Source organism: Protopterus annectens, chromosome 3.part1, assembly GCF_019279795.1.
Source record: "Protopterus annectens isolate FY-2018-M chromosome 3.part1, PAN1.0, whole genome shotgun sequence".
In the NCBI taxonomy this organism is placed as follows: domain Eukaryota; kingdom Metazoa; phylum Chordata; order Ceratodontiformes; family Protopteridae; genus Protopterus; species Protopterus annectens.
This window is the reverse complement of record NC_056732.1, coordinates 428349886-428372104: the sequence shown is the minus strand read 5'-3', so window position 1 is coordinate 428372104 and position 22219 is coordinate 428349886.

The window sequence follows — 22219 nt, the reverse complement described above, 5'->3', positions numbered from 1 at the left end:
AACTGAAATGATTAAAAAATAATGTAGCAGTTTTTTTTTTTGAAATCATCATTAGTACAAGATCAGCTGCTCAGTGTGTTAACTGTTGTCTAATACAATTTCATTGCTGCAATAGACTGCATATTCTGCTCTGATGCTGAAATCTCCTAAATGCTTGGGTTCTGTCTTCATTGTGCTCATATTCTACTTATAACATGGCACTGTAACATGGAGCATACTGCAGCTGTGCTTCTGATGTGGTCGTGATAGGCTGTAGGCAACTGTCTTATCCCTGCAGTAACTCTTGTCATTTGTGTATTTTTTTTACAAACCAGATTTTATAGATGCTGTCACATTCTTGGTTCACTGTGAGCATTTAGGTGAAAGTGTTGCACATGTACTATTTTTACAAGAAGTCATATAAATGTTTAGTCCTCATCTGCCCATTTTTTAACAAATAGCACAGTTCTGACGACAGGTATGAAGAGTCTAGAAACAAATTGTTCATGGGATACATCAAATAATGATCACAGTAAAGAAGTGGCCTACAGTACATGACATCTAGTTAGTTTACTTCAAGCCTATTGGAGGTAACAGTTTATTAGACATCGCTTGCATAAGCAATGATGTGGAAAATTATAGGTGGAAACTTGAACCTTTTTTACTTAGCAGTAACAGTAAAGTACAGTTTTGTACCTACCATAAATGTAGATGTTCGAGGATCTCCATTGCTGCAGTCCTGACAAATGGGTACTCCGCTGCCCACCATCGGCCCGAATACCAAAGGGCTAGAACCGGCGTCGGTCACGGGCGCCTGAGACTGACATAAGTACTTGTCAGTACAAATGCGCATGACCGACGCCATAACCTCAGTCTTTCTTGCCTCAGACGTCAGAATGCAAAAAAGAAAACACCACCCAAAAAACCCCAATCTAAAAAGAAAAAGGGGAAGGAGGGAGGAATAGGACTGCAGCAATGGAGATCCTCGAACATCTACATTTATGGTAGGTACAAAACTGTACTATGTTCGCTGCCTCCCATTGCTGCAGTCCTGACAAATGGGTAGAATCCCAGAGCAACAGAAAAAGGGAGGCTGGCCAACTAAATAGCAGGAGGAGCTGCAGACATGCCCTGTAAGACTGCAGTGGCAAACCCAGCCCTAGACCTAGAATAAAGAGGCAAATGATAATGCTTTGTAAAGGTATGTACAGAACTCCAAGTAGCTGCCTCTAGAATGTCTTTAGTAGCTACCCCTCTCAAAAAAGCAGTAGAGGTGGCCGTAGCCCTAGTAGAATGAGGCCTGATCCCAACTGGAACCTCCATACCATGATGAGAGTAACAAAAAGCAATACAATGGCTGATCCACTTGGAAATAGTTTGTTTCGAGACAGCTTTCCCACTGGAAGCCACAGCAAATGAAACAAATAACTGTTGAGATCTCCGGAACTCATTGGTTCTGAACAAATAATACCGTAACTGCCTATGCACATCCAAAGAATGCAAAACTCTTTCCCCTTCATTTTGGGGGTTAGCATAAAAAGTAGGCAAATGAATAGATTGGTTCAATGCCACATTAGAAACTACCTTAGGCAGAAAAGTAGGATTAGTACGCAAGGAAACTCTGTCCTGGTGAAAAATCAGAAAAGATTCCACTGCCATGAGAGCCTGTAATTCAGATACCCTTCTAGCAGAAGTAACAGCCAATAAAAAAGCAGTCTTCCAGGACAACAACTTCAATTCAGCCGTAGCTGCAGGTTCAAAAGGAGGCAGAGTCAGCTTTTCCAAAACAAAATTAAGATCCCAGGCAGGAGTAGGAGCCCGTGGGGGTCTTATATTCTTTGCCCCTCTAAGAAACTGTTTAAGCAAAGGATGTGAAAATAAAGGAGGATCACCATCATAGTGAGGAGAAATAGCTGCAGCATGCACTTTTATAGAAGAGAAGGACAAACCTTTGTCCAGTAACATAGTCAAATATTGCAAAGTACAACTCAAATTAGGCAACGTGACATCAAGGCCTTTAGCTGAACTCCAAAGAAAAAATCTCTTCCATTTATCAGCATAAACTTTTCGAGTACTAGGACGCCTGGCTTCCAAAAGGACATCCAAAACTTGTTGAGGGAGCTGAAGGCCCTCATCCTCTAAAACTGAATGCGCCAGGCTGTCAGGTGTAGGGATTGCACCCTGACATTGAGAAAATGATTGTTTTCTTGAGGCAATAAGTGAGGAATCCGTGGTAATGGCCAAGGTGTCCCGTGAATTAGGCTCCTCAGCAGAGGGTACCAATGTTGACGAGGCCAATCCGGCGCTATAAGGATCATGCAAGGTTTGTCCCTCCTGACTTTCAACAGGACCTGTGGAAGAAGAGGCAGAGGAGGAAAGGCATACACGTGAAGGTTGCTCCAACTGAAGGATAGTGCATCTATTTTCCAGGCTTTCGGATGAAACAGCCTTGTGCAAAACAGAGGTAGTTGGGAATTCAGAGGAGAAGCGAACAGATCTATGTCTGGAGTTCCCCAAGCCATGGTTAACTGACGAAATACCTGAGGATCCAACTTCCATTCGTGAGGATCCACCATCTGTCTGCTCAGAACATCTGCTAACGAATTTTGTGCTCCTGGCAGAAACTGTGCTCGAAGAGTGATGTGCAGATCCAAAGCAGTTTCCCATAACAGCATTGCTCGTCTGCAAAGAGGGTAAGAATGAGTTCCCCCCTACTTGTTGATGTACCACATGACAGTTGTGTTGACTGTTCGAATCAACACCAGTCCCGGTCGAAGTAGATCCTTGAATGCTTTCAATGCAAATTGAACCGCCAGCATCTCCTTCATGTTGATATGCAAGTGAAGCAACTCCGGGGACCAAAGGTCTTGAATCCATTTTCCTTTGAAATGAGCTCCCCAGGCTGACTCCGAGGCATCTGTCATTAATATCTGACTTGCCTCCGGTTGGGTCACAGAGAGTCCCTTGTTTAGGTGACATTCCTGAGCCCACCACACAAATTCTTTCCGAATGCAAGGTAGAATCCGAATGACAGTATCCAAATCGTGGCTGTGTTGAGTCCAAACGCTTTTGAGATACCACTGTAGCTTCCTCATATGCAGTTTGGCATTGGGAAGTACTAGAATGCAAGACGCCATGAACCCCAAGGCTTGAAGGACTGTCCTTGCAGTCAGCCTGGACATTACGGATAGCTGTTGGAAGTATAGGTGAAGATTTCTTTGTTTGTCCGGGGTAAGAGATGCCATCTGAGTAGCTGTATTCAGTCTCACACCCAGAAAACACATCTTCTGTGAGGGTACTAGACTGGACTTTATTTCGTTCACAGAATACCCTAGGCAACTGAAAACTGTCATCACATACTGCAGATGTCGAAGAAGTTTGTGCTTGCCCTGAGCCAGTATCAAACAATCGTCCAGATAAGGATAAATTTGAATTCCCCTTAGCCGGAGAAAAGCTATTACTGGAGCCAGGACTTTTGTGAATACCCTGGGCACAGTAGATAAGCCAAAGGGCAATGCAGAGAACTGATAATGCAAATTCCCAGTCCGAAACCTCAGGAATTTTCTGCAACTGGGCCTGATAGGAATGTGAAGATAGGCCTCCCTGAGATCCAAAGTCACCATCCAGTGATCTCTGCCTAGCATAGGCAACAGCTGCTGCAGTGTCAACATCTTGAATTTCGGAATTTCCAGAAAGGTGTTTAGAATGGATAAATCCAGAATGGGCCTCCAAGTATTTCCCTTCTTTGGCACTAAGAAAAGACGGGAATAAAACCCTGTGCCTCTGTCCACAGAAGGAACTGCCTGTATTGCTCCCAACCGGAGCAGAGAAAAAATCTGTGCCTGCGCTTCTAGTCTTTGCTGATGAGGCACATCCGGCATACCTTTGAAAGGAGGGAATGTGTGAAAATAAAACTTGTAGCCTCGAGTTATAATGTCCAATACCCATTTGTCTTGGGTAACCAAATGCCAATTCCCTTTGAAAAGTCCCAGTTTTCCTCCTAGAGGAGCTGCCAGCAAAGCAGAGTCCGGCAGCTGAAGACACAGGTCATTGGGACTGCTTCCGAAAGGACTGACCCCTGCCCACCCCAGCAGAAGGGGTAAAAGAATTCAAAGGCCTAGAAGTAACAGGGCCCTGAGAGGAAGCCCTACCTCTACCACGCCTCGACCTGCCCCTAGAATGAAAATCAAGAGGGAAAAGACCATCCCCTAGCAGGCCAATTCCTACTGAACTTAGGGGCTGAACCTGTAAGAAGTCCTTTACCGTCTGCATAGACTTAGCTTTTTCCTCCATTTTTTCAAAACTGATTCCACTGGAGGGCCAAAAAGAACATCAGATTGCAAAGGAGCATCCATAATGCGAGCCTTAACATGCTCTGACAAGGACTGACCTCTAAGCCAGGCATGTCTGCGAACAACAGAACTAGTAGCAGCCACCCTGGAAGAAGCTTGTAAAGCATCAAAACCACACTGCAAAGAATGCTTACCAACCTGGTCTGAAGCATGCACTAAATCCTGAAGCTCCTTACAGTCAACACCTTCAGACAAAGCATCCACTTTACATTTCAATTGACTTAGCAAATAATTCTGATACCTGAGCATATGAAATTGACAATTTAAAGCTCTCATAGCCAAAGTAGAAGAGGTATACAGTTTTTACCCCACCTATCCAGGGCCCTAGCATCCTTGTCCAGAGGAACCGGATTCTTAACCACAGAAGCCTTAACACCTTTGGGGCCTTGAGAAATAGTTTCAGGATCAGCCCTAGGACTCTTATACAAGTACTTGTGAGCTTCCGGAACCCTGTAGTATCTATCTGGTTTAACTGGGGCAGGGGCAGAGAATCTGGGTTAAGGGCAGCCTCAGCAAATACATCCTGAACAACATCCAGTACAGGGGAATAGCCAAAGGCCTGTGCTGAGGTAAAACAAGAATTCTCTCAGCCTTTACGAGAATCAGAATAATCCTGGCCATCCCACTGGAAATGTTCCCTCATGGAATGCAAAGTTTCAGAGAAAGAAAAATCTTCTGGAGGGGACGAGAGGAGTAGCGTCCTCAGCCTCCGAATCAGAATAGGGAGGGAAATCCTGAAGCTCTTCCACAGAGGAATCTGACTCATTGGAAGACTGAACCAGACCCTCCAACTCTGTGTCTATCCTGGGCCTCTTCACAGGGGGGGGGCATGGAACCCCTAATTAAAGTAATCAAATCTTCAGCCATCTTTAACATGTGCTTCCTAGGAGCTGGACCCTGGGGATTAGCACCAGCAGGGATAGACTTAGATTCAGAATGGCCTTTGCCCTGAGAAGGAGGAGGTCTAACTACCCTATGAGGGGAGGAAGCCACTGACAACAAAGAAGCACCCTCAGCCTGGCCTAACACAGGAGAAGCCACTTCCTGCAGTAACAAAGGCTCCCCTAGACACACTGGTAAACTGTCAGAAGGAGCCCCTGAAGCAGTCAGTGGTTCCACAGAACCGACGTCCGGAGTGGACGCCTCACCCTGTTTGGACCGCAAAGACTTATCTTTGCGCTTCTTAGAAGAACCAGTCGTCGGAGAATCCGACGGCATGTTATAATTACGTTTACCAAACACCAGCCTAGCACAGTCCAACCGACGTTTAATAGTACGCTTGTTAAAAGTAGCACAAAAGCGACACCCAACAACGTCGTGCTCAGGCCCTAAACAAGGAATGCAGAGTGAATGGTAATCCCTATGAGGAATCTGTTTCCCACAAGAAATACAGTTATTAACTTTTTCTGACATCCGGCAATACTGAGGCAAGAAAAAGACAAAAAATGTTCCCAACAGGGTACTTAGCCAACTTGGTATCCGGTCTGAAACTCGAAAACCAACAGTTCCAGAACGCCGAACGGCACTTGCAAAAACTGCTTCTGCTGAGGACCATGCGGCAAGAAAGACTGAGGTTATGGCGTCGGTCATGCGCATTTGTACTGACAAGTACTTACGTCAGTCTCAGGTGCCCATGACCGATGCCGGTTCTAGCCCTTTGGTATTCGGGCTGATGGTGGGCAGCGGAGTACCCATTTGTCAGGACTGCAGCAATGGGAGACGACGAACATCATAATATTTTGGAATTCCTGCAGAAGCCAGAAAAAACATTTGCTCAGTTTTTGAATATAACATTCTTCTCCTTATCATTGTTGTGTTAATTTGTTGTTGTGCTTGTCCTGGTGACAGCAATAATGGTAGGTGAACAGGTCTGACTGGAGTTCTGTATACATAGCAACAGTCTCCAACAGATTCTATGGGATCCCAAGGCTTTTGCGTGTTAGCTGATAGCTATAATCACTCTGTTGCATTTTGGTTCTCTCCTGGTGTCTCATCCAATTGGGGAATGACTGCTACTGCTCCTGTGTGAGGCATCATAGGGCATCCTCAGAAGGTAGACAAACCAACTAAACTGACTCCAGCCAATATGTAGAAGCAGTGGCCATACTATGAAATCCTCCTGGATTATCCATCTCAGATATTCTGCAAATAAACATAAATTTTATCACTTGTTTTTATAATCATGTCCTTTCAGTCAATACCCAAAGCAATAGACAGGGGTGTGAATGTCAACTGACCATTAAACTAAAAGCGTTGCCCTGTGACTCAGCCCCTGCCTTACCACTACAGTCCATTACAGTGCCTGTAGTACTGCCACCAACTCTGTCACCTGCAGAGAAAAGTCCACTCTGTTTTGGGGAAAGAACCATGACCTCTGATTTGGAGTTACACATCTTCCTATAACAGCAAATCATTGTGCTACAGATCATAGTCACTTGACACTGTGAGGACAACATCATCTGAAAGACACAAACATGCTCCCCTCACATCACCAAAATGGAATGAGTTGAAAGATGAATCTGTCAGTTTGGAATCCTTTTGAGTGATCATGAGCCCAGTAGGTAAAAGCCTTCATGGAAAACAGCAGTGTAATATGCACTATAATACGAAACACAGGGTGCTCACATATAAGCCATCAACTAGCTCACTAAAAGCATGGATATCTAAAAGGCATGCTCACTCTGTAGTGTGGTTGTGCACCAGACACAATGTAGTACATTCAGGGAGTAAGAGTAACATCAGGTAGGGAGCATTACCTTGGTATGATTCTTACTGTCAGTGCTGCCCACATGAGGTACCTTCTGTTTCCCATAAAAACATCCAGAGGTTTCCCAAATGTATACCATCACATCTGGCACTAATAATACCCTACAGATCTGCACACTGTTGGTGTTTCATGCAATGTTGCACAAACCTTTCCAAACATATCATTCTGACCATTTTCTGCTCAGTGCTGTAGACATTTCCTTGTTACATTACGCATGCTGCCATATTCCATGTAATCATGTCACTATGTAGCAGTTTTGTTAAGCACATGCTGCCCACTTTGTGATGTGTATAACAAGTTATTTTGTGCCAGTTTTGGTGAGATTTTTTCAGTTGTTCTAGACACAACTTTGTGACAAGAAGTAGCATAATTGGATTCTTTTAATCCATTGGTAAGGCTGGGTCCCCCTCCTCAGCTATGATTATGAGCTTCGATTGATGACTAAAATGTTAAGATCACAAGTGCAAGAAACAGAAATGAGGTTCTTTTACATGGTTTCCAGGCACATGATGTGCATAGACTGAGAACCTGGCAATATTTGAGGAACTAATAGTCAGTGTATGCCCAAGTTAAGGTGAGTCTGTTGAGATGTGCCTATTAAGGTGATGTGGGCTCCTTGTGAGGTTGTTGTTTGGGTATCCCCCACAGGAGATGTGTCAGTCCCAGACCAGTGAGTGGAGGCCCTAGGGAAGACTCTGAATTGGAGGGATTATAACTCTCAACTTCCTTGGGAACAACTGGAAATATGATATGTTTTGTTGAAGAGTGTTACTAGGGGGAGGGAATTCTGATGTAGCATGCTAAGCTTGCTACTCCTGTAACCTTTAACAGCTGAAATGTTTTAAAAAATGATGATGGTAGCAGTGATAATTTACAGCTTGTTATAACTACTTAATGTAAAGAAAACTGTTGGCCACTTAGAGAAGGTATAGAAGTGGTTAGGTTCCATAGGAATTTAAGATATTGGACAGGCAAACACTGCAATAAAGTGTTTTTAAATTTCTTTTTTACCAAGTTGTCCTGTTCGATTCTCAGCTAGAGCATCTTCTGTGTGGAGACATGCGTGAATGGGCGTACCTTCGTTGAAGGCTGTGCATCAGAGCTGGCAACTCGGCATGTAAAAATCTACTGCCAATCATTAGTGGACCGGAGTTCCGCTGTGGTGACCCCTAACCGGGAAAAGCCGAAAGACACAACAACAACTAAGTTATTTCAGAGTCAGGTCAGTTTTTTCAGCATATGATTTTGTGATTACCTGCATTTCTCTAGTAAGGAGCTGACAGTAGATATTAGAAATTGCACCTCAGAAATATTAACAAACTTAAAAGTTCCAAAGAGATATTGACTTTCATAGTAGATCAGAAGTACAAAACATAGTTCAAAACAAATAAAATGTCCATTGGGAAAACAGCAATACCTAAAAACTAATTTATTGATACAGTACCTGAGCACTTTCATTCTAACAGTTGCAGAATTTCATCATAGCTCACTCAACTTAGTCCTGTAGTAGAATACCTATCATGGTATCATTTTAATCAAAACCTACATTCTGCTTGTCTGTGCATTATCGTCTTATGTTTGTAACATAACTGATTGAACTTCCCCTTTGATTTAGGTTCACCACCCCTCCACAAATCCTTTTATTTACACTGAAGTTGCATTCCATTCAGTATTTATATTTATAAACCAAGAAAAATTTTAATTCATCATTTAATGATTCTAAATTTTAGTATAGGCAAAAGCTTGTTATTTCAGCTAGTAAGAGAAAGAGGGTTGTGGAAAATACTGTGTTGTCGATAACAACTGTCACCATTCTGTTACAATGTGCTGAGACAGTTTGGGGGAGGAAAGATATTGGACAGCAGTAAACATATCCTGTTTTGTTTACTTGGCTGCTAAGTAGGATGCCACAGTATGAACAAAAGATGATTGACTTTAATAATTGGCTTAGTTTCTGGTGTCATTCTAAGGGTGTGCAGTATTTGTCAGGATGGAAAGAGATTTTCAACAGACCATACTGCTTTGCCAGGGATGGTCTGTACCTTTCCTGTCTAGGCTTTCGAATATTAGCTCAAACATTGTCTTCCACCATAGTGCCTTTTTTAGGCAATGCCAAACTGAAAGTAATTCCAACATAGCAAATCAAAACCAGAAAAATCTATTACTGCTCAATGCTAGGAGTCTATGCAAAAATCTCCACTCCCTAGAAGCTCTCTTCACCCTAGAGAATGCTGAAATCTGTGTGTTCACTGAGACACGGTTTAAAGCCACAGAGAGCACACCAACAGGGCAAGGTTATAATGCCTTCCACACATTTAGACCAGCTACTTCACAGGCAAGGACTAAAGGTGGTGGTGTCTCTATTTACAGCAAAAATAAATATACTTCAAGGCTGGTCAAACAGGGCAATGCACGTGAGCTACTCCATGGTCAAATCACTATAGGTAAAATTCATTACCACTTCCTTGCAAACTATAGGTTCCCCTCTATGACCCAGTAAACCCATACCATGTATTTAAAATTATTAGAAACACTAACCATCCAACCCAATACCATATTCATGGGTGACTTTAATTACCCCACTATTAACTGGGAATCCTATACGACACCAAATGCACAGGCACAGAGATTCCTGGATCTTATAAACACAAACTCCCTGGACCAGGTAGTCAATACACCAACCATGAGTGCAACCATACTTGATCTGGTCCTCACTAATATTGGAGAATGCTGCACACCCTTTATTGTATTGTCTTCCTGGTAAGGTCAGACCACAAAATGGTCTCCTTTGAAGTAAAATAAAACCTGGACCCACAGTTAAACTATAATATTCAGGAACTACTCTAAGGCTAACCTCCTGCTATTAAGTGACAACCTGGCATAATTTCAAGCCCTCATAAACCCTGAGAACACTGCTGCCTATGCAGAAATGTTCACAGAAACCCTATACAAGTATATTAATAGCTGCATAGATGCAGCTGTACCCACCAGGAAGAAGTACAGAACTAACTCAAAAAGCAAGCCACCCAAGTGTTATCACAAAATCAAAAGGCTGTATAACAGGAGGATAAAACTCATGGCAAAAATTAGGAGGTGCAGCACCCAGCAGGATAAAAGCACTCTCATCAAAACTAAACAAACAACTCAGAGGACAAATAAAGTCTACCAAACCCAAAATTGAGGTAAGTTTGGCCTCCAAGGCCAATGACAACCATAAAGCATTCTTTAGCTGTGTCCACAACCTCTAAGGTAATACACAGTTGTGTGCAGAACTCATTGAAATGGAGCCACCTGTACTGAGCCAGAAGATACAGCAAACCTACTGGCTGATAAATTCAGCTCCAGCTTTATCCATCTCTCCCTCTCAAAGTTCCCTCAGGAAATACCATCAAGTATAACTCTCCCTACTATCACTGGGGAACAGGTCCTTAATGCTCTCTCTAAGACCAAGAACACTGCATCAATGGGCCCAGACAATATCTTAGGATGGCTTCTAAATAGCATGAAACATAATCTATCAGGGCCTCTTGAATTGCTATTTAACTGTAGCCTCCAAACAGGCTTGGTGTCTTATGAATGGAGAACAGCAACAGTCATCCCTCTGCATTAAGGTGGGTCAGCTACAGTTCCTGGAAACTAGAGACCGATAAGTCTCACTAGTCTTATATGTAAAGCCATGGAAAGAATTATCATGGAAATGATCAATAGAGATATAGTAAGCCTCCAGACCCTGGACCCATCTAAGTTTGGTTTTGTCAAGGGCAGATCATGCCTACTCAACCTGGTGGACTTGTTTGAGAAGGTAACCAAAGCAATGGATGAGGGAAAAATGGATGTTCTTCATGTTTCACTGTTGCAGTCATGACATTTGGGTTAACTACCTGCAGGTAGCCCTCAGCCGGCCTGAATACCAGAGTCTTCAGATTTCTGCATCTGATGCTGTCACTTCTTCCATGACATCAGGTCGTCAGGGATATAAAACATGCAGCCGTCACCATTACATCAATCTTTCTTGCTGTGTGGTACCCGAAGCAGAAGCAGTTCGCAAGTGTCAGTTGGCCGACTCCTGAAATCTTCGTTTTTGAGTTTTAAACCCAAAGTCTTCAAAAAAGATAAGTACCCCATTGGGGATCCTTTTTTCTTGCTCTAACCGATGTCAGAAAAAATGAACAATTGTCTTGCCTGTGGAAAGCAAATACCTCATAGAGATTTTCATTCTTACTGCATCACCTGTTTAGGCCCAGACGACAACATCCCTCACTGTCGGTTTTGTGCCTTGTTCAATGTCAAAGCTATTCGTTGTCTGGCTATTTTTTGTAGCTAAATACTTTCGTTCTCAATCTCTGTACTCCGAAATGGCTTCATTAAGCCATCTGACTACCGATCTTCCGAAAAAATGTAAGAATAAAGACAGAGATAGACTTTATAGGTCTAAAACTGCCGACAGTGCTTCTGTTAAGCTAGTCATCAGTCTGCCTGTACTCAGTGAGGTGCTTTTGCAGCCACTGATACCCACTACTACAGATTTGCAGGCCTCTAATGAGAACCATTCGGAGTCCGGTATGCCGCGAGTTGCTTCTTCGACTATGGAACCTGTGGATGTCTCTACCTTGGATGGGTCTGGAGCCTCTGTGCAGGCACCGGCTTCTGAGGGTGTATTCAGGCCTACAGACTTTCATATTAAACCGACAGTATCGTTTCCAACTAGAAGTACCGAATTCCTCAGGCCTAAAACTCACACTACGCCTAGAAAACTGATGACCAAACCGATGATTCAGGCCCATATGCCTCATAAACAAATGCTTAGAATGGCTGAAGACCTTATTACCTTAATTAGGGGAAGCCAGCCTTCCCCCTCTAAGAGACCTAGAAGTGATTTTCTTTCTGATTCTTCTGATCAGGAATCTGATATCTCTTCTCCTTTTGACTATCAGGATTTGCCCTTGTCTACCTATGAGGATTCTGATGCAGAGGATTCCATTCCCTCTGCTTCACCTCCAGAAGATTTTTCTTTTGGTGAAACTTTGCATACCCTTAGGGAGCATTTCCACTGGGAAATCCAGGACTACTCTGAGTCCAAAAAGAGACATAGGGAATTCTTACTCCTGCCTCAACACAGGCCTCTAGCTATCCCTCCTGTTCTGACTATTGTAGATGATGTTTTCTTGGAATCTAGCCTTACCCCAGACACTTTTCCTCCAGCTCCCAGAAAATCTGACAGATACTACAGAGTACCTGACTCTCACAAGTTCCTCTTTAAGAATCCTACTGTGGATTCAGAGACCATTTCCCAAGGACCAAAAGGCATTAAGGCTACTGCTGCCAAAACCCTACCCCTTCTGATAGAGATTCTAGAGCCTTAGACAGATGGGATAAGAAGGTTTACACTTCTGTTACTTTGGCCATTAGGGCTCTAAATTGCCAGTTTCATATGTTAAAGTATCAGCAGCATATTATGGGACTACTTAAACAGAAAATGATGTTGACTCCTGACTATGCTGAACACAAAGACTTGCAAGATTTAATGCATTCTGCAGAACAAGTTGGTAAACATACTTTGCAATGCGGTTATGATACTTTAGAAGCATCTTGCAGGGCTGCTGTCACTGGGTCTGTACTTAAAAGGCATGCTTGGCATAAGGAACAAAACCTGCCAGATCATGTTAAAGCTAAATTACTGGATGCGCCCTTAAACTAAAACCGCCTTTTTGGCAACAAAGCAGAGGAAGTCCTCAAAAAGATGGAGGAAAAAGCTAAATCCATGCAAACTGTTAAAGATTTTCTACAAGTACAGCATCTCGGATTCAGTAGGCATTGGCCTTCAAAGAACTGGCCCTTTTCCAGTGCTTTCCAGGCCTTCTCAGTCCAAACACAAGAACAGCAGAACACCAAGACTTCAGTCTCAGGCTACGCACAGATCTAAGCAGTGGGGGGCTCCCACTTCCAAAGCACGGAGTAGTAAGACACCCCCTATGGAAAAATGGCACAATGACTTAACCTTAACCCTTCCAAGCCCTGCTAAGCTACTTGCTCCCTTAGGAGTAAAACTCGCCCTGCATGCAAAAATCTGGGAACTCCTTACCCAGGACAAATGGGTTTTGAACATAGTTTCCCAAGGATACAGATTCCACTTCCACACACTACCAACCCCAAATGGTTGGCCAGACCTCCCCCCAATGCAATGTGCGGAGGCCCAACAGTAGGTTCTCTCCCTTCTCAGTATCAGGGCTATTCAACCTCTCCCAGTAGATCTAAGGGGACAAGGTTTTTATTGAAGACTGTTTCTGGTACCCAGAAAAGAAAACTCCTGGCGTCTAATCCTGGACCTCTCTATTCTCAACACCTTTCTGGTGGTTCCAAAATTCAAAATGCTAATTCTTCAACAGCTTCTTCCTATGCTAGTCAGGGATGCCTGGCTGGCAACCCTAGACTTAAAGGAAGCTTATCTGCACATCTTAATAAGAGAATCCTGCAGACAATACCTACATTTCATGGGGGCTCCATGCACTTTCAGTTCTCTGCACTTCCCTTTGGCCTATCTACTGCACCCAGGGTGTTCACAAAGTGTCTGGCTCCAGCCATTGCATTTTGCAGGCAGAGAAATATTCAAAATTACCCATACCTGGACGATTGTCTGATTCAGGCAGAAAGCCAGGACTTGGTATTACAACACCTGGCATTTGTAAAGAAACTTCTGTCCTCACTGGGGTACACCGTCAATAAAAAGAAATCTCACCTAGTACCCTGCCAACATATTGTATTCCTGGGACAAGCTTGAACACAACTTCCCAGATGGCATTCCTCACTCTGGAGAAGCAAGTTTATTTGACAACCTACTTCAAACTATTGGTCACAAAAACTCAGCTATCTGCAAGGAAAATACTGCAAGCCCTGGGGTTCATGGCCTCTTGCATTCTGCTAATTGCATATGCAAGACTGTATATGAGGAAACTCCAATGGTATCTAAAACGTTTATGGTGTCAACATTCTCAGGACCTGGAAACAATGATTCCTATTATTCCTTGTCTAAGGACAGAGTTCCTTTGGTGGTCAGAGGCCTGCTACCACAACAAGGGACTCTCTTTCACTCTATCCCCTGCCGCCCAGACCATAACAACAGATGCATTAGACTATGCATGGGGGGCTCACATGGCAGGGCAGTGCATTCACGGCAAATGGAACCTGAGACAGATGCACCTGCATATCAACCAAGAAGAAATGTTAGCTGTATAGAATGCTCTGACAGCATTCAAAGACCTTATTCTCCCAGGACAACTATTGGTAAAGACAGACAACACCACAGTTATGTAGTACATAAACAAGCAGGGGGGAAACCACTCCTACCCTTTCTGCAGACTGGCCATGGCTCTTTGGAGCACAGCCTTGAGCTACCAAGTACACCTACAAGCTCAATTCCTGCCAGGCAAACTAAATTCAATGGCAGACGACTTAAGCAGAAATCTCATGAGCCCACACAAATGGAAACTAGAACTCAGAATATTCAACCTCTTGAGGACCAAATGGGGGACCCCAGAGGTAGACTTGTTTGTCTCCCCTCAGAACTACCAATTGAACAAATTCTGCACCAGAACACCCCACAGTCAAGCTTGGAAAGTGGATGCCCTGTCCTTTACCTGGGAAAGCCTCTCGGTTTATGCCTTTCCCCCTCTGCTTCTCCTCTCAAAGGTTCTACTAAATATCAGACAGGACAAGCAAAGAACAATACTGATTGCACCAGACTGGCCACACCAGCACTGGTACCCCCTCTTGCACAGTCTGACACTGCTACAACCATGGCACCTGCCTCACACCTCTTCCCTTCTGTCCCAACAGGTGGGCCAGATTCTGCACCCTCATCTTCAAACCCTGAACCTTGCAGCCTGGCTAATTCCATGAGCTCTCCTATAGCATCCCTCATTAAGCAGGTGCCGGATGTCATTCTGGAGGCAAGGAGGCCTAGTACCAAAAAATCCTATGCTGAAAAGTGGAAAAGATACTCCTCCTGGAGTCAGGCTCAGGAGATGGCCACAACGGTGCCCAGCCTACCTCATATTCTAGAGTACTTAACAGAAATGCTCCACAAGGGCCTATCCTTCTTGTCAATTAAGATTAATGCCTCTGCCATTTCAGCACATTATAATACTGAGCCACCCTTCTTCTCTCACCCCTTGCTAAAACAATTCCTTAGTGGGGCCAAAAATTTAAGACACCCCTCCAGGAGAGCTCCCACTCCAGCCTGGGACCTTAACTTTGTATTGGAAAAGCTCACTCTTTCCCCATTTGAGCCAGCTGCAACAGCAGAGTTGAAATTCCTTTTCTGGAAAACAGCCTTACTTCTAGCCACCACTTCAGCAAGAAGAGTGTCGGAATTACAGGCCCTCATGGCAGTGTAACCCTTCATTATCTTCCATACGGACAGGGTTTTCCCTCAGAACTAATCCTTCCTTTGTGCCCAAGGTGGTATTGTGTGTGGCCCTAAACCAGTCCACTCATTTGCCTACTTTTTTCCCTAATCCACAAAACAAAGGGGAATGGATACTGCACTCTCTGGATGTGCACAGACAACTTAGACTCTATTTGGACAAGACTAAGCCTCTCAGAAAATCTGACCAGCTGCTAGTTGGCTTTGCTGCAGGGGCAGAGGGGAAGGCTATTTCAAAGCAAACCATTTCCAAATGGATAGCCCATTGCATTCATTTCTGCTACAAGCACCATGGAAAACCTACCCCACAGGGGATAAGATCACATTCCACAAGGGCTGCATCTCTCAGAGGAGTCCCTACCAGGGACTTCCTGAAAGCTGTACCTGCAGCTCTGTACATACCTTTACCAAGCATTACCACCTGCCTATCTTTTCTAAATCCAGAGCTGGATTTGCCACAACAGTCTTGCAGAGCTTAATAGCTGGCCCTAATGCTATTTAACTACCTCCCCCCTTCCTTAGCTTTGGTTATCAACCCAAATGTGATGACTGCAACAGTGAAACATGAAGAACATAGTACAGTTGTGTACACTTACCATAAATGTAGATGTTCGAGTGTATTCACTGTTGCAGTCCTGGTTACCCTCCATCCAGCCCCCTGACTTCTCATGGCTCTACCTTTCCTTCTTGTTTGGTATGTATATATTTTTTCATGTGTACTTGCTTTTTGATAGGGGTATACTATGCCATATAACTGCTTCTTATTGGGGGGGCACCTGACATCTGGGGCAAGAAAAACTGATGTGATGACGTCGGCTGCATGTTTTATACCCCTGATAACCTGACGTCATGGAAGAAGCGACAGCATCCTACGCAGAAATCCAAAGACTCTAGTATTCAGGCCGGCTGAGGGATACCTGCAGGCAGATAACCCAAATGTTATGACTGCAACAGTGAATACACTCAAACATCTACATTTATTGTAAGTGTACACAACTGTACTTTCACACTGCCTACCCTGACCTGGCCAAGGCATTTGACAGAATACCCCATGTGGGCATTGTTGACAAAGTCAAGAGGTTAAGTACAAACTCGTATATCACCTAGTGGATACCCCACTGGCTCACAGACAGGACCCGGGAAATTAGAATTGGGGAGTCCACCTCTATAAAGAGGCCAGTCATGAGTGGAGTCCCCCAGGGATCAGTCCTTGGACCAATACTTTGTGGCATTTATTTCTCTGAAATCAAGGCCAATGTCAGTTGTCTTCGGTTGACTTAATTTGCAGATGATTGCAAATTAGGAGCTGTCATTGAATCCCAAACTGACATAAATGTTCTCCAAGAGGAGCTGACATAGACAGACAAACAACTGGTGTTAGAGTCATGGACTAAAACTAAATGTCAAGAAATGCATAATAGTATCCTTTGGGAAGTCATCCACCCCTGGTAACTATCATATTGATAACACACCCCTTAGAGTCGATCCAGTAGTCAGGCACTTAGGTACACACATAGATAATAATCTAGCCTTTGGCCATCATGTGTCTACAGCAGTGAGGAAATCATTCCATGTTGTGCAACTAGTAAACAAAGTTATGGCATCTAAGTCCAAGGAAGTCATTGTTCCACTCTATTTGGCATTCAGCATACCTATAATTAAGTACAATGCCCCCTTTGGTATGTACCTAACCATGCATATCCAACAATTAGAATGCCCACAGACATTCCTCATTAAAAGAAAACAGGGCATAAGTAAAATGTCTTATGTAGACCGCCTCAAGGCTCTGTCCCTGTATTCTGTCTCCTACAGGCTTTTGAGGGGAGAACTATGCCTGGCATACAGGACATTGTCAGACCCCACTTTAATGGTCATCCTGCATATCCACAAAACAAACAGCACCAGAATAACCCATTCTAAAGATGTAAACCTTGCATGCGATATAAATAGGACCAGCTACAGAGACAGGTCTATATCCCAGAGACTTCCCCATCTCTGGAACAGGCTTCCCATCCATGTGAAGCAGAGTTCCTCCCTAACCCAATTCAAGTGTAACTTGTACAATTGGATGGGGAACAGGAGATTCATCCTTGGTTTGGCACATATGTCTCTAATGGACACAGGCAACCTGTAAATGGTTCACCTTTCAGGCCCCTGCTTGTAAATCTTTCATCTCCCAAACCTATGCTTACACTTATCAAGGGTATCAAAACTTGTTGAGACTTGGGCTGCATGGCTAGGCTTAAAAAGACCATTGTGGTTATTAGCCTAGTAAATACCTATGAACATAAAAGTGGAGTATTATGTCTAGAAGAGGTGATGATTCAAGACTACCAAGTGGCTCTTGGAAGGAAATACAATGTACAGTTTGCATGACACAGTTCAGTTATGTTTGCATTCTGTTCATGAAATCAAGCACCTGTCTGCTTGTCTATCTACTGTTTATTGTGTCCCTGTCTATCTGTCTGTCTATCTATCTATCTATCTATCTATCTATCTATCTATCTATCTGTCTTTCTATCCATCCATCTATATATATTTCTGTGTTAGGGCCTGAGATAAATAAATTAATTCTTCAAAATCTTAAATGCAATTCTTCAGACTGAAACCATTGTTCTCATGTATTCACTACACTTTACAAATGAAGTCTCCACACGCCCCAGATGAATAAGAATTTGGTGTCCAATTACACAAGTATTAATGATTCCCCACTTAATATTGTCAGATGCTAGCTGACCCAGAGTAATAATACCTCAAGGAAGAACAAATATGTACTTTCCCCTGCAAATAAAACATGTTCCTTGTCAATGTTTGTACTACCACCAACACCACCACCACCACCCACCTCTTCAGTGTGTGGGCTTAGCTCCTCATATTAATACATTTACCTGTGGTTCCCAACTTAGAGCTCTGAGGCCACCTTTACTACAGAGAAAGATGGATCAGCACTCCTTTGGGATTATTTATCAGCTGATAGCACGTGTAGTAAAGTCTGCTTGTATGGATCTTAAATGATTATGAAAGCAAGAGGTCATAATTTGAAGATAAAGGAGACATGGCTGCAGAGACACATGGCTAGCAGTTTGTCACAGAAAAGGTGATGGATAACTGGAAAAGCTTTTCTAATACAGTATTTGAGTCAGAACACTAAAGAAAGTCCCTTTTGGGAAAAAAGACCCCCCTAGAATAATTGCTCCATCAACCCCGTAAGAGTTGTCTTAGTAGTTAAGAATCTGGGAAGATGTGTAGAAAGTAATCTGGCCTTTGGCTAACATGTGGCATCACTTCATCTTGGCCAACTTATAAATGAGGGCATGGTATCCAGGTACAAGGAAGTCATAGTTCCTCTTTATTTGGTCCTTATCAGACCCATCATTGCGTAAAATACCCCCTTCAGAATGTACCTGACAAGATATATGCAACAGGTGGAATATCTACAAAGGTTCCTTACCAGGAGAATCCAGGTCATAAACACATTATCCTATAGGGATCTTCTTAAACCCCTATGTATATACTTGGTCTCCTACAGGTTACCGAGAAGTGATCTGTGTCTGGCATACAAGGCATCCTTGGATTTACCTCTGATGAAACGTTTGCACATCTGCAAAACAATCAGCATCAGAACTACTAGAGTTGAGGACTTAAAGTTTACTTGCCACATAAATAGGACATGTTTGTGAGACAGATATATGTCTCAGAGGGTCCACATCTCTGGAACAAGCTCCCCATCCATGTGAAACAGAGTCCACCTCTATCCCTACTTAAGTGTAACCTTGACCAGTGGATGGGAAATCAAAAATTGACTCCAGGTTTGAGCCCCCATGTCTCTGATAGCAGTGGCGGCTGGTGACTTCAAATCAAAGAGGGGCTGCAGGAGACAGCTGAATGGGTGGGGCTAATGGGAAGGGGGTGTGGCCAACTAGAAAGGGGCACAGCTATGCTCAAAACCACAACAGCTGGAACTTTAATTAAATATGCTGCCCTGGGTGCCAAGCCGTCAATACAAGAGTCCAATCAAGACAAAGAAGAAAAAGATATTTCAATGCATTGGCTACATGACAGCTTACTTAAAATCTAGATGGAAACAAAAAGATTGTGAGGCATGAAAAACTAAATTATTTTTTAAATACAATACTGGAATGCCAGTCAAAATCAAGTATAAAAAAGAAAACAAGCAGCACTTAACTCAAACCACTATTCCTTGCACTGCAGTTCTAATTATAATTTATATTCAGCTTTATAAATAAAAGTACCAAGTAACATGGTGAAAGTAGCAATCTCTGTGATGCCCCCACTTGTAAAAATGTTTCTTATCCAAAAAAGACCTGCTGCCTGATAACAACTATCTACTCGTTTCATGGGGAAACATGATTAAAGTAAAAAAAATGAACAGCAAACAAACAAGCTCAAGATAAATTGCTTAAAGGATTACTGCACAGGTTACGGACCACACGTGATAGATCAGCATTCTGTTTAGTTTACAGGTAAAGCCTGCAAAGATGACTGCAAATCTCCAACAAATGTAATGAGCTTCTGAAAATACTGTAATTCTGTCCTTCATTATAAATACTGTCATATGCATTTCAATACCCAAGGCTTATACGTTATCTAGTTATGTAAATATTCTCTGGATGGCAACAACAAAAGGGCTTTTTCAATGTTGGTAATTCTTTAACTGTATGCTTATTAAAGCTTACTTGCATCTTACAAGTCAGACCAGCTTACCCAATGGTCATTAAAGCATTGCTACTTAAACACAGAGCAACAGGGAACTGCGACAGGATGCATTTTCTGAGTAATAAGAAGCATAAATCAACAGTATAAAAATATGACAGAAAACCAGAACATTTTGCAAAATCAAGGACAGATGAAAAGCCACTGTCGTACTTGTGTCTACCTTGGATGGGGGAATACTCTGCACACTTACACTGTAACTACTCCTTGCCTTGTTGCTTGGACACATCCAGAGTCACTATATGGGGGAGTGGGGTGCAACAAGTTTTTCACAATTTGAAATGTTTCTGGCTGACAGTGATGGCTCTGACACATTTGTCATACCTCTCAACCTCAGAGCAAGAAATCCAGACAAAGCCATACATAGAAGTGGGACAAAGGCCCAAAAATAAGGGCATGCACCAATAATGACAAAACTGCCCAATTTAGAACATTTCCATCCTAAAAAGTCTACTCAAACTTCAACAATCCACCAGTATCAGTAAATATGCACAATCTCTGAAGAAATAAATGTCATCTAAATAATTCCACATTAAAGAGATCTGAAACTAATGGAGAGGCTGCTGCTAACAAACAACTTTAAATTTCATTGTTTCATCTACAAGTAAAGTGCCTGCTATCCTTGAGAAATTGCCTATGTTACATTAAAAAATGATAAGCTAGTAATAATGCAATAGGGAATGGATGGCAAACTGATAACAGCTTCATAGCTACTAGGTGTCTTCGCCAAAAAGGACTGCAGCATCCACCCCCTTTACAACACAGTATCAGCAATGCATCTACATATTGTGGGAGCAGAACCGACAGCCTTCTGCATCAAAAGCAAGTATATGACCTGTTGTGCTATTAACATTGCAAGCAGACTCAGCATAAGCAGCACTAAACTTCTCTTCCCCTGCTGCTCTCAGCTCCTTGTAAAATCTACTAGACACTCAGCTGTATCTCTCAACTTTGAAGCACAAGAAATCTGGAAAAAGCCAAAATTTATTGGGGGGACAAAAGCCCAAAAAACAGGACATATTTTAAACATTGCTTGTATAATGTTGGAAAGTTGCTAGAATAAAATGCTGTGTTACTATCATACATTTCACTGCCGAGCCTTAAACCCAGGACCCTGTGCATAACAGTCAGAACAACATACTACTATGCCAAATCAGCTGTTTTGGGAAAAAGAGGAAGACTGAAACTTAAATGGCTATCATTTAGTGAATTCAGTTCTCACCAAAGCTGTCAACCTCTTAGCACAAAACACCTGGACAAAGCCAATAATGGGGGAATACAGCCCCCAAACATATTCAGTGAATTTAGTTCTCACCATAGCTCTCAACCTTAGCACAAAAAACCTGGACGAAGCCAATAATGGGGGAATACAGTCCCAAAAGTAGATACAAATTTCAAATACTCATCTTATAAACTTAGAAAATTGCTAGAATAAAAGGTTTTGTGTTACCGTGTACTTTCTGAAGAATATGAAGTCTGAAATTCAAATGCCTGTCATTTTTATTTATTTAACATTTAACCAGGAAAGTCTGACTTGGAACAAAATTCAATTTTCAGCAGAGGCTCAGGGAGAAAAACTGCAGACAAATGTCTTTGTAACATGAGAGGACACCAGAGCAAACCCACACAAACACAGGCAGACTCCACCCCAGCCATGAATCAAATCAGTGAACCTGTTGCTGCAAGGCAGTACTGCTACCACTGCACCATCAACTATTTAAGGAATTAAAAATTCAGAAACCACAGATTTTATGAGGAACATAACAGAGATATAGGTTCATAGATAGGTACTAGACTATCTGCCTGAAGGATTTTATAAGCCTAGCCAGAATGTGTTAGCTTTCGCCACCCCCTTAGATTAGTTCCCTGTGCCTCTGTCCAGCAGAGCCACTGAAGTGATCCCCAGGCTAAACTTTCTGTTTCCCATCCACTCGTCAAGGTTTCTCTTGAAGAGAGATATGAGGC